Below are 12831 nucleotides of genomic sequence, written 5' to 3'. Positions count from 1 at the left end.
GAAACATTTATTTGAATTGTAATTCTCCGGCATCATCATGCAAATGTTTCCCACTTCAAGTGCCACCATTTCTTTTAGGTTAAAGTGTCACTATAATGCTTTTCCAGATATTAGCTTTCATGTAGAGCGTAATATAGCTGATTGTGAATATAAAATGTCTGCAAAGTTATTGTAAACTATTGCAGAGTCATTGTCTCCCAAAAGAAAGAACCAATTGTGAATTGCATGAAACAAGGCATCAATAATTCCTGCTTAATACTTCCTGCACAAACCTATGTAGGTTTGAAACAAATTTGCATAATGCCAGCCTATGGTCTTCACTGGCTGCCCATGAACAAAGTCTATGTTGACCAGCCCTCAAACAATGTAGCTGTAGCTGAGGCCTAGAAGAGTTTGGTTCGACATGCACTTCCAAAAAATGAGGACTCAAATTGTTATGGCAAAAACGACAGCGTTGTTACTGTTTGTATCACTGTGTTTAAAAGTGCTGAGGAAGACTCCGGAGCTGAAATTCTGATATGGTAATGGCCGTTTCGTTTCCGACCCACACTATAAGTGGTAGACCAATCACAACAGTCTGGGCCATCTGACCAATCAGAGCAGAGAAGGCTCTCGGAAAGGAGGGGTTATGAGAATATTTTTTTTTTACCTTGAATGCATATAAATCTATTGTAGGAGACCTCCAAAACAAAATTAGGAACCTTTAAAATAGCATAACAGGGGCACTTTAATATAAAGGATTTCCTTTGATTCTTTATTACTTCTTGTTTTACCTACTTATTACTTGTGTGTTTTGGGTTAACACATTCTTTGTATGGTTCAGCTTGTGGATGAATGCTCTTACATTTTCCTCAAGTGCTCTGATATGACCAGCTGATCTGCAAGGCAGTAAAACACACCCATAATGCTTTCATCAGCTGGTAGGGGGTTCTTCTGGTCAGTGGTTGTTTTACACCAAACATGAAGCTTGACATTGTGGCTAAACAGCTCTACCTTCATCTCTATGTGCTGAATCTGATGGGATGTCTTGCCCTGTGGTGCTTTGAAATGTTCAGATTGTGCAGATAATGCAAGGCCTCAAAGAGCCATGAGTAAGCCACACACCTCAAATGCTCAGACTAAAGAGGACCACAGCTTTCTGATGTTTACATGAAGATGTCCTCCATGTTATTCCCTACTTAAGTTCCAATTATTTGCATGTCTTTTTATACACCTGATCCAGTTTTAGGTCTGGGTTGTTTTAACCCAAATTTGGGTCAAATATGGACAAACCTAACCATTGGTTTACAATTTGTATTAATAAATTCAACCCAAAAGCAGGGTTTGTCCATATTTGACCCAAATTTGGGTTGAAACAACCCAGCATTTTTTGGAGTATATATATGTATAGCCAAATATATATATAACACATACTTTTTACAAACGTTTATGTTATATGCAATTAATCGCGATTAATCGAGTTAACACTAGTTAATACATCACATTTGAAAATAATGTACCACCTTCACTAAACCCTACTTGAGGTCATAATATAGAATTGTGCAAGGAACCACATGAAATGAATCGATAATCTGTTGATAAAAATGTTGGCGTTTTACTGTCTCTAGTGTTTATTTCAGCTGGAAACTGCAGTGAATTGTATATGTGTGTAAGTACATGTGTAAGTAGTTTTGCAGAAATGTAGGTAGAAAACAGATATAGAAAACAGACATTTATGAATGAATTTACTTCATTCAGCTATTCCATAAAATACCATTTTTTATTTTTCCACTATCCACCAAAAACATGTATAAGATTGTGGTATATCATAGGTGTCACGGGTAGTTGCTGGCAGACAGATGAGGAAGACATATACGATTCAATTCAAAAGGTTTATTCTCTAAAGATCTAACAGGAAGGCAAACGGATAGCAACACACACTGAACATAGACAATAGTGGACACTGGACTGAAACAGAACTGAACATATACAGGTGTTAATGATGGTGACTGATGAGTGCACAGCTGAACGTGATTAGTGTCTGTGACAACAAATGAGTGACGTAGGCAGGTGATGACAAAACATAACGAGTCCAAACTAACGTGAATGTGACAGAACGCCCCCTCCCGTTAGGTACGACCTAGCGCTGTGAAGAGAAGATGAAGAGGATGAGGGGATGGCGAAGGGATGGTTAAGGGGGCTGGCAAAGGGATGGCAAAGACAGACAGATGAAAAGGATGAGGGGATGGTGAAGGGATGGTTAAGGTGGCTGGCAAAGGGATGGCAAAAACAGGCAGATGAAGAGGATGAGGGGCTAGCGAAGGGATTGCACAGACAGGCAGATGAAGAGGATGAGGGGCTGGCGAAGGGATGGCACAGACAGGCAGATGATGAGGATGAGGGGCTGGCGAAGGGATGGCACAGACAGGCAGATGAAGAGGATGAGGGGCTGGCGAAGGGATGGCACAGACAGGCAGATGAAGAGGATGAGGGGCTGGCGAAGGGATGGCACAGACAGGCAGATGAAGAGGATGAGGGGCTGGCGAAGGGATGGCACAGACAGTCAGATGAAGAGGATGAGGGGCTGGCGAAGGGATGGCACAGACAGGCAGATGAAGAGGATGAGGGGCTGGCGAAGGGATGGCACAGACAGGCAGATGAAGAGGATGAGGGGCTGGCGAAGGGATGGCACAGACAGGCAGATGAAGAGGATGAGGGGCTGGCGAAGGGATGGCACAGACAGGCAGATGAAGAGGATGAGGGGCTGGCGAAGGGATGGCACAGACAGGCAGATGATGGTTCTGGGGTTGGATGGACGACCGGGAGGAGGACGAACAACGAAGTCCCTGGTGGTGATGAAGGTGGAGTGAGCCAAGGGGTGGCCTTGAGCAGGGGATGATGGCTGTTCATCCAGGCCACAGCCAGAGTGGTGCCCCACGGCGGTGTTGACGGAGGGAGGAGCCATGGAGGAATACTGATGAGGGCCGGCATGTGTCTGACTGAAGACGACGGTGGCGAGGATGGAGCCCACTGTGCAGCCGATGAGCCGAGGTAGTGGAGAGATGGTGAAGATATTGGAGGCCGCGACAGAGCCGCAGTGACGACCTCCCAAGAGCGAGGTGGAGATCCGGAGGTCTGAGGGTGAGTTGAAGCGACCAAGGGCGGAGGTGGAGCCTGAGGTAGGGCGGAGCAAGCCGTAGCAGAAGGGGTGGAGGACCAGAGAGCAGTCTGCAAGTCCGTAGCAGAGGTGAAGCGATGTCTGACCTCGGTGGAGCCGACGTGCCAAGCGAGACCGAATGGCCGATGGTCCACGCAGAGGTCAAGGGTGGAAGGAGTGCAGGTTCGAGAGCCAGGGTGACAGGTCGAGGCAGAGCGTAGCACACTGAGGCTGCAGGCAGAGGCTCGGGCTCCTCATGCCCAGGAGAAGATGGCTCCCGACAGGTCTGAGGTTGTACCAAACTACTGAGAGGCAGAGGTGGTGTCGAGGGACTGAAGGGTGACAGATGACTGGGTGGCACAGATGGCTTGAGACTGGGGGAGAGACTGAAGTCCAATGCAGAAACCAAAAAGGGGGGTGGGGGGGAGTTTAGTCAGGGTAGGGGGCTCACTTCCGAACCCTCGACGTCCACCAGTACTCCCTCGGCAATGGATGGCTCGGCCGGCTCACACACCTGGTCAGGCGCACGCTGCTCGGGCTCTGTGGCGATGTGGTCCTCGGTCGCTCTTGTGGGCGTGGGCTCATTCATCGCAGTGGTCTCCGTCGCGCTACCTGCGGTGGACTCAGGTCTTGAGTTTAACTGACAGAAAGTCCATCGTACACAATGCGTTCGAAAAAATCGTACAAATGCGTTCACTTGTTTGGTCCGGTATTCTGTCACGGGTGGTTGCTGGCAGACAGATGAGGAAGACGTAATATCCAATACAAAGGTTTATTCACAAGAGATTCAATTACAAGTCAAACGGATAGCAACACACACTGAACACTGAATACCGGACACTGGACTGAAACAGAACTGAACATAATAGGTGTTAATGATGGTGAATGATGAGTGCACAGCTGAACGTGACTAGTGTCCGTGACAACAAATGAGTTGACGTAGGCAGGTGATGACAAAACATAACGAGTCCAAACTAACTTGAATGTGACAATAGGCAGCTAAGAATACATTTACTGTATACACAAACATTTAATTCAGATGCATTGATGCCTTTCTATATATACTATCTGTATTTTTAGGTTTCAGACACAGCCTTGATAAAGTTTTATAGCTCTGTTTATTCAGCTGTTATGTTGTTATATTATAACAGCTGCAATATTATAATACATGACTACTGCTGAAACAAACCGGACAAAAAAAATATCCCTTGGTTCTGTCTGTTTTTTTGTGAATATTAGAAATAAGCAAATAACTGAACAATAGCTTATTAGTTTTATGTGTGGGCTTGTGTGTATATGCACTAGACTTTTGGTTGTCAGAAAAAATAAAATAAATAAATGAAAGTTCAATCATTGCCTGCAGTGGCCACAGCTGTATGGTTGATACCATTCTGAGTCAGATTAGAGCCTCCTTTTTCACTCTTGAGATTTCAACACCATTCCCCTTCTGGCAACAGGAAGATAAAAGTTTGGTGAGAAAGAGAAAAGGCTGCTCATATCATCAAGCTATGCCTGAATGGAAACATATCTGCTGAAAGAATCGACTACAAACTCGTGTTTTTGTGCAATCGGAAAAAAGAAGAAGAATACAATTGATTGTTTGCGTGTATTTAAAATAAAATGTGATTGTTTTTTTTCAGGATGTCCATATCTGAGTCTGTGTGTGCACTTATGTGTTTTGGTATGTACAGCTGTCAGCTTGTAGCCTAAGGATAATTCCAGATGCTGGAATAGAAATGATGGTATCCTTATTAAGGGGAAAATTTCAGAAAAGCTGGAATGACATTTTGCAAACATTTTATCTGTGTGCTAAGTCAAGCATCACTGTTACTGTTGCTTTTACTTAGGCTTAGTGTTTTTAACAAAGCCGTAACCTTAAAGGGATGGTTCGGAGTAAAATCAACCTAGGGTCCTTTGCACCATGACCTCGAGCCAAACACCCCCCAGAAGCCTTTTTTCCCTTGGTCTAACATTATTAAAGTTAGAGCTTATTTAGAGATATCAGTCGAATGGTTTAGTGCAGGAGCTAATGGATCCTATGATGTATCTCGTAAATTACCCCACTAATAATGCCCAGAATGGTACCAAACTTCTACAGTACTACAAATAGGTGCTGTACTCATAAAATGTGGCATTGGAAAGTTTATAAGTACATCAGGAGTTTATTTAAATAACACTTGCCTGACGGCTAATGCTACCACTAACCCGGACGTCGAGGTCACTTCCGTGATTTGGGAAAAGCCCGTAAACGTCCTGGCAGAAAGCAATGCATAAGGATGCAGTGTAATTATATTACATGGACCAATTATAATTCACTGTGGGGTGGAGCAGGTCCGGGGCCGACAGCCATGGGTGCAGAGCGAGGCCGGTGGAACGAAAGCTAATGAGAGATACCTGTGTGACATAGGGCCTACCAATCTCGAATCCCTCAAAGGAGCTGCGGAAGGATACATTCACCATTAACAAAAAAGATCTAAAGGGTTAACTGAAACTCTAACAGAGGGTACAAGAGGACAAAAAAAACAAGCCCATATTTTTGGAAGTGGAGGGAGTATGGGAGAATGCCTGCTGAGCATTCCAGGCGGTCTTGTTTGCAGATGCACAATCAATGCTTAGCTAAAGATAACATGCTACTGTTCTACTCCTTCACTCACTCCCACAACCTCTGACTGCATCTGACAACCTACAATCATGCTCTTAAAGCCAGCAGGCTGCGTCCTGCACCAAATCTAGCTTTGCTAAACTTAGTCTTCAAATTATGTGCTTTTGTGCTAAAACAATATGCGTTATATGTACCGACACCGGTGCTAAACACAGACAGACAGAAAGACATAGGCCTATTAGTGGAATTGTCCCCTTCTCCTAAATTTGAAATAAAACTTGCCACCGACTGGCAATAGTCTTGTAACAATGCTCATACTTCTGATACCTCCTTAATTTTTAAGATGAAATAAGTCAATGCTAGCCTGACGTCGTCATACTCAGATTCTAGTCAGAATATGAGTCTGATACTGCTCCATTGGGCTGTGATTATGGGGCGTGTTTCAACTGAACCAGGAAGGAAAATGCCTCTGCACTCAATTGGATAGACCTACAACCAATCAGAGCAACGGAGTAAGTGAAGTATGTTCTTCATTCATCTTTCTGATTGACAAATGCCTTGATCGTGGTTCTCTGTTCCTCTTTTAAAATGAATGCGGTTCACTTTTAAAATGAATGCGCTCTCGATATCTTCTATAACAGACGCAATGGTGGAATCTACACATCTCAATTCTCCAGCGGCAGCCATCTTTGTTGTAAACGAATTCAACCCAAGCGCTCTTTGGTGACGTGGATGATTACGTTACTGTTGATCATCTGTCCATCATCGTATAAAGCCCGCCCTGACATTTTGATTGGTCCGAACAGCTCTGGTTCGAGCATAGTTGCTCCACAACTCGTAAGACCCACGACTGGCAGATGAACGTGCAACTACATTTCTCTCCGAAACGGTAGGAAATTAAATTAGATTGAATGGAGGATTTTAACTGACAAGATGATTGACAGGGCAGTTTATGGTGACAGGATGCACGTGACAGATCTGTCCGTTAAGATAAGCAGTATGTCCCAAAGCTTGCCTACTCTTTTGTTACACACTCAAAAGTATGTACTTTTTCTTCACAAAAAGAGTACATACTTTTAGGGCGTAGTATAAGTAGGTGAATTGGGACGCAGCGCGTGTTCCAATTCAAAGACTGCATCCTTCGAAGGACTCGGACTTCAATGGCCACGCCTTTGAAGGCAACGGAGGTCAGACTGAGCGTTGTTAAATGGGACAGTCTAGTCTATGGAGGACTGTTCTTGTCGCCTGCCGTTGATGAGTGACAGTAAGGTTTGTACTAGACTATATTAAACTGTCTGAAAACAAAACAGGGTTCACAAACTGTCTAAATATGCTCACCACGGTCCATTTCTGTATATATTAAAAAGTATAAACTATATATAATCGCATCTAAGTAAGATATTAGACAACATTTGAACTGCTTTAAAGGTTTTTTTTATTTTTACATTAGATAAGTAAGTTGAAAACCAATACTTGCGTTTAAAAGTGTAACTCGGAAAATTCTCTGAAAATCCTGTCGTCACTGATGCGCAATGAATTCTGGTGAAGGCAAGGCCATGAAGAATCCATCTGTTGTATCCTTAATTTCACAGAAAACGAAGGACGCATTTAGAGGCCGCATTTGAAGGAGCCTTCGAATTGGGACAGCCTTCGTCGTGCAGTGGTGACGCGATCGACCTTGAATGCGCCCTTCGAAGGATGCAGCCTCTGAATTGGGACGCAGCAGAGATAGCATACTATATATAATATATGTTTTGACATCGCAAGCTTCGCAATGCTTTTTAACCTTATCCACTTTTTTTTTTTTTTTGTTGGAATTATTCTTCTTACTGTATAAAATACAAGAAGTTCTTATCAGCAGTCCCATATTCATTATCGTTATCACTCAGTCCAAAATAGGTCTATAAATAATTACTGTAGTAATTGTTATATTGGAATTGTTCTAGTGATAGATGCCCCCTTTTTACATTTGAGCCCCTGCCCCTGATAAACTCTCTACACAGCCCTGTATACATTGGATTGATTTTAGTTGATTGAAGTATCGGACTGGGACTCGGTATCGGCAGATACTCAATTTTCAATGACTCGGACCGGGTCAGGGGCACAAAAAAACTTGATCGGGGGCATCCCTAGTCTTTAATGATGAGGATTTTTCTTCTCTTTGCTCTAAGTCAGGACTAAAAAGAGATGTTGAATTTCTGCATCTGCCTGAAATCTGAAACTTTACCCAAGCTGACTATTACGCAAAAATCATAGGAGAAATGACATTTAGTGCTGATTGTACTAACTGAAGTGCTGAACTGTGCAAACTGGTAAAGGTGATCAGGTGGTTATGTACAAACATGAGTGGATAAGTTACAGTAAATGATGAGCAAGGGCTCCTTGTGAAGTTTTAGGATTTGGAGTTTTTTTTTCATTCTGCCAACTGATGGAGTTTTGGTTCCTTGCCACTGTTGCCTTTTTCCACCTTTGTTGCCATTGGCTTGGCTTGCTTAGTTGGGGACATTAAATTTAACATTTCATTTAATATTTAACAATAATATTGATCTGCCTGCATTGACACTATTATACATGAACTGAACTGAGCTGGATGATGACATCACGGTTTACTCCATATATATATATAAATTAACTAAATTAATAACTTTTTTAAAACAAAAATGAAACATCACTGAACTTACCAAAGCTGGACTGTGACGCTATTTTCTTCTGGAAACAAACTTTTTGCATTGTTTTCCTGTTAGGCTATCTCTGTAAAGCTGCTTTGAAACAATCTGTATTGTAAAAAGCGCTATATAAAAAATGTGTGACTTGTTGTTTATTGTTATTATTTATGTATTCATACATTTATTGTTCTGTATTCATTTTTTTATCAAAAACGCATGCAGCGAGCAATACTGTAATGGGGATAGCACATTGCATTTATATGCAAAATATATATTATAAATGCAAATACTAAATTTTATGTCAAGATAGTAGCAATGTGACATACATACTGTATAGCTGTATATAATATTTACTGTACAGTTTACAGTAAGCAGAACTGCAGCATAGATTTCCATTCCAAACTCAACCATAGTTTATCTAATCTTTATCTTTTAGATGAAGCTCAAAGGGAGAGCATGTGAGCGGAGTGGAGCGGGAGCGTGCGGATCTTGGACAGAGCGCAGAGCGGCATTTTTAAAAGGACGGAGCGTCGCCCTATTTGCCGCTCCAATTTCGCTCCGCTCACACCACGATTCTGAAGCATGCTCAGGCAAGCTAACAATGATAATGTGGTACAAGAAAACGAATGTGGAAACATCGTTTCAGTCAGTAAAGATTCATTTTGGAATCTAAAAAGAAAACATCTCTCCAAAACATGAAAGTGTGCAACGTGAACACGCTGGGAAGGTTAGCAAATTGAATATGGAATTAAATATAGCGTAATATTGAAACAATTGATAGGCCTACAAGCCAATTTAAATTTTAATCCTGCGCGCTGCGCAAAAGTTCAGTTATAAGAATTTATATTCTCAAAAGTTCAGTTATTAGCCTACATTTAAAACGTTTATGTAGGCCTATATATTTTTTTTTATATTTTTGTTTATATAAATTTTATTTATATTATTAGGCCCATTTATTCGTTTAATTTTACAGCAGGTTGTGTGTAGCTACAATGGATATAGGCCTAAGGCAATTTAAATTTTAATCGTGCGCGTTGCGCAAAAGTTCACTTAGGCTATCAAAATTCAAATAAAATTCAATCTTAATAGTTAATTTACTTTTAAAACTTTTATGTATATTTTTGTTTATATCATTTGTATTTATATTATTAGGCCCATTTATTCGTTTAATTTTACAGGACTTTTTGTGTAGGCTATATTCCTTCTTAAGGCCTAATGTGTAATTTGAAATAAAACATTTCTATTTGAAAAATGTTGTTGTTGCTCATTCGTTCTTTAGGAGGTAAGGCTGTGGTCTAAGCTAAAAGTGATATACATATACATGTAGATTTGTTTCCTTTTTTTGAGATTTGATTTGAGTGGAGCGAAGCAAACTGCGTTGAGCGCTGAGCGATAATGTGTGGAGCGGCCTGATGTAGCTTTGAGCGGGGGAGCGGAGGGGTGAACAGTTCCGTGAGCGATGAGCTGAGATTCTCACCGCTCCACTCCGCTCATATGCTCTGGGAACACAAATAAACAGGCCATGTTTTGGAATCAACAGATTTGAGCAGGTTGGCAAAGTATGGCAAGTAGCCTATGTAGGCCTACGGTTGTCTCATACTTCCATCTAATCTTGATGTTTCCTCTGTTCTTTAAATGTAATTTTCCATCAATCAGTTAACAAAACATAATATTCAATGATCGTTCTACAGGACGATTTAATCAGCTTGTGTCGTCTGTTAAAGTGGAAGCGGATTTGACGACTATTTCATTAAATCCCTCTAATCTCTTTACAAGTGGATCATTGATGTGAATTTAGAAAGCTCTCTGAGAAGAGAAAACAAACTACTACGACCCACAGAGATGAATTATCCCAACTGATGAGTCAGATTTTACTTCCACAGGGCAAAACGACTGGCCCGATTTCAGACAGCTTAAACAATCTGAACTGATGTTTTGACTCTGTCTCCTGAGTAGCTGAAATTTTAGCCTATGACTCAGTGTTCAACAGCCTCAAGATGTTCCATTTTTCAAAGAAGAGCGGGAATTGCAGGGAATTGCTAAATCCAAGACTGTTTTCTTTGAACTCTTATATTATGTTAAAAATCTGTGTAAGTCATTATGGTATGGGTCAACTGGACCCTATAATTGGAAACAACACAATTCACAAAAAATCAGTATACCTTTAACTTTAATACTTCTCACAGATTACCAAAAAAGTTAACATGAGAACATATGATTTTATAACTGTACATTTTAACTGTGATTAAACATTTGTGAAAATTGTAAACAGTATTATTTTATATTGAAATTTTGACTTTATTTGCATTTCGATTTCCTGAATCTCAAACAGTAGAGAATGGTGCTGACAACGGCAAGATCATGGGTTCGAATCCCAGCAAAATTCATCATGCATGAACTGATAAAAATGTACACCTTCAACGTAGTGTACATTTCTTCTAATTCAAATATCTGCAAAATGCATAAATGTAAATACCCTTAGAGGGCAGTTGAGAAACTCACATAACATTATATTTAAATATATTTTACTTTTGGGTCTGTGCACCTACCTTTAACCATGATTTTATCTGTTAAATTTGCAGGCATGCTCACAATTTCAAGAAAATCAAACTAGGTTAACCTGCATTTCCAACAACTCGAAAATTTGTTGCAGGTCAAAGATATTTAATATACCTGAACATCAGATACAAGTAAATATGTTCACAGCTCATTAAAACCAGTCAAGGCTATTAACCATTGTTCTGTGAAACTCAAAAGATTAACCTTACAAACCCCTTAAAAGCAGCAAATGCATTCTACGTCGGTTCAAATCCCCCTAAGAGAGGGTTGGGTGGTTACTCTAACAGACTAAAGCCCAATTTATACTTCTGCGTCGAACTTACGCCGTAGCTACGTCGTAGGCTGTGTGTAGCGCGCGTACCTTTCGGCGTACCCTGACGTGCACCTCTCCAAAAATGTAACAACGCGTCAACTCTACGCGGACGCAAGCGCTGTGATTGGTCTGCTAGGACTGCTCCGTCGGGTTTCACATGCTCCCTCTGCGCGCGTGAACGCGGACAACGACGCAGAAGTATAAATGAAAACCAACGCGTTGCCTACAGCGTAGAGGCTCCGGCGTAGGTCCGACGCAGAAGTATAAATCAGCCTTAAATGCCACAAAACTGTAGATTTCATGTGGTCCTTAAAGCTATTCACCTTAAACTTTCAGTGTATGCTGTCTGGAAACATCCTGGGGATGTTATGTACAGCCTACAAATTTGAAACATGTAAAACTACAGGACTTGTTTTTAATGCTAAAGAAGTTCTCTCAGCCCTCCCATAAAGATGATGAGAAAACATTCACATTCTAATGGCATTCTCCCTGTCTTAGCGTGATCTAAGCATCTTTATGAGATTTTAGCATGGCGTCAATTGTTAAGTGTATAAAATGGCAAAAAAACAAAACACCAATGGATAATCCAAAATACATCCATAAACATATTGGATGAGAAAGCTCTTCTGTAAATAATTCAATTGTTTTGAAACGGCTGTTGAGTCAAAAGACACATGATATGAACACATATTTATTGTGCGCAAAACTTCCATCTAGAGCAAATCAATCCCAGATGAGTCCCAAACATCATTCCTCTCTAAAACTCCTGTGTTCTGCCAGAAAGAGCAGGAATCTTCGACTGGTTCTTCCTGTTTCGCAGCAACCGTAATCAGATTCCATTGAGCTGGTGTTTCCAAAATCACAGTCACCCTGCCATAGGTCAAACTGACAGTTTAGACGTTTCTGACTTTGGCTTCATGTATATTGATAGACAGGGACTGTTTATGCCAAGTCTTAGCTTTTAACATCACTTTTTTACAAAGTAAATTCTACTTTAAACATAAATTCACTGAGACATTTCAAAAACATGGCTCTAAATCATCCATTTATCACAATTTTTGAATGACAAACATATTTGTCTTTGCATCAAGGAGTCTGACCCAAATTTGGTGTCTTGCCCCATCATGGAAAAAGGCGGCAAGACTGCTTTCTTGGAAGACAAGACCAAACCCTTTCAAATATGCGCTGAAATAACCCAGGATGAATGACGACTGCATGACTGCCAGACTTCATCTCTTAATACCCTGAGGGATGCCAAGACTCCTTGTATGTCTTTGAACTGGCATCGATCAGCCTTGAGTACAAAACTGCCAATGTGAATGTTTGCAGACTAGTTTTGTGGTATGCATTAACCACTGAAAAAATACGTACATAAAAAGAATTCAATGACAAATCCAGCTGCTGTTTACCCATGAAATGTTTACCCTCATTTGTATGAGCAATTGAATGCCAGCAGTGAGACATTGAAGGGCTCTCTTTCTTTGCTCTGATGAGTCAGGAAGATGTGTCTGAGCAAGACCTCTGCATTACATGGGCCTTAACCAACACCAACCTT

The 12831-nt window shown here is 41.1% G+C and overlaps 1 protein-coding gene across 1 annotated transcript in view; it reads right to left on the bottom strand.

Moving 5' to 3' along the window:
* Positions 1-12831, bottom strand: part of htra1b (HtrA serine peptidase 1b) — a 38982-nt gene that overhangs the window by 7367 nt on the left and 18784 nt on the right. The window lies entirely within an intron of this gene.

Source organism: Scardinius erythrophthalmus (assembly GCF_964197995.2).
Source record: "Scardinius erythrophthalmus genome assembly, chromosome: 18".
Taxonomy (NCBI): domain Eukaryota; kingdom Metazoa; phylum Chordata; class Actinopteri; order Cypriniformes; family Leuciscidae; genus Scardinius; species Scardinius erythrophthalmus.
The sequence above is the reverse complement of the archived record's forward strand: the minus strand, read 5'-3'. Positions and strand labels throughout refer to the sequence as shown.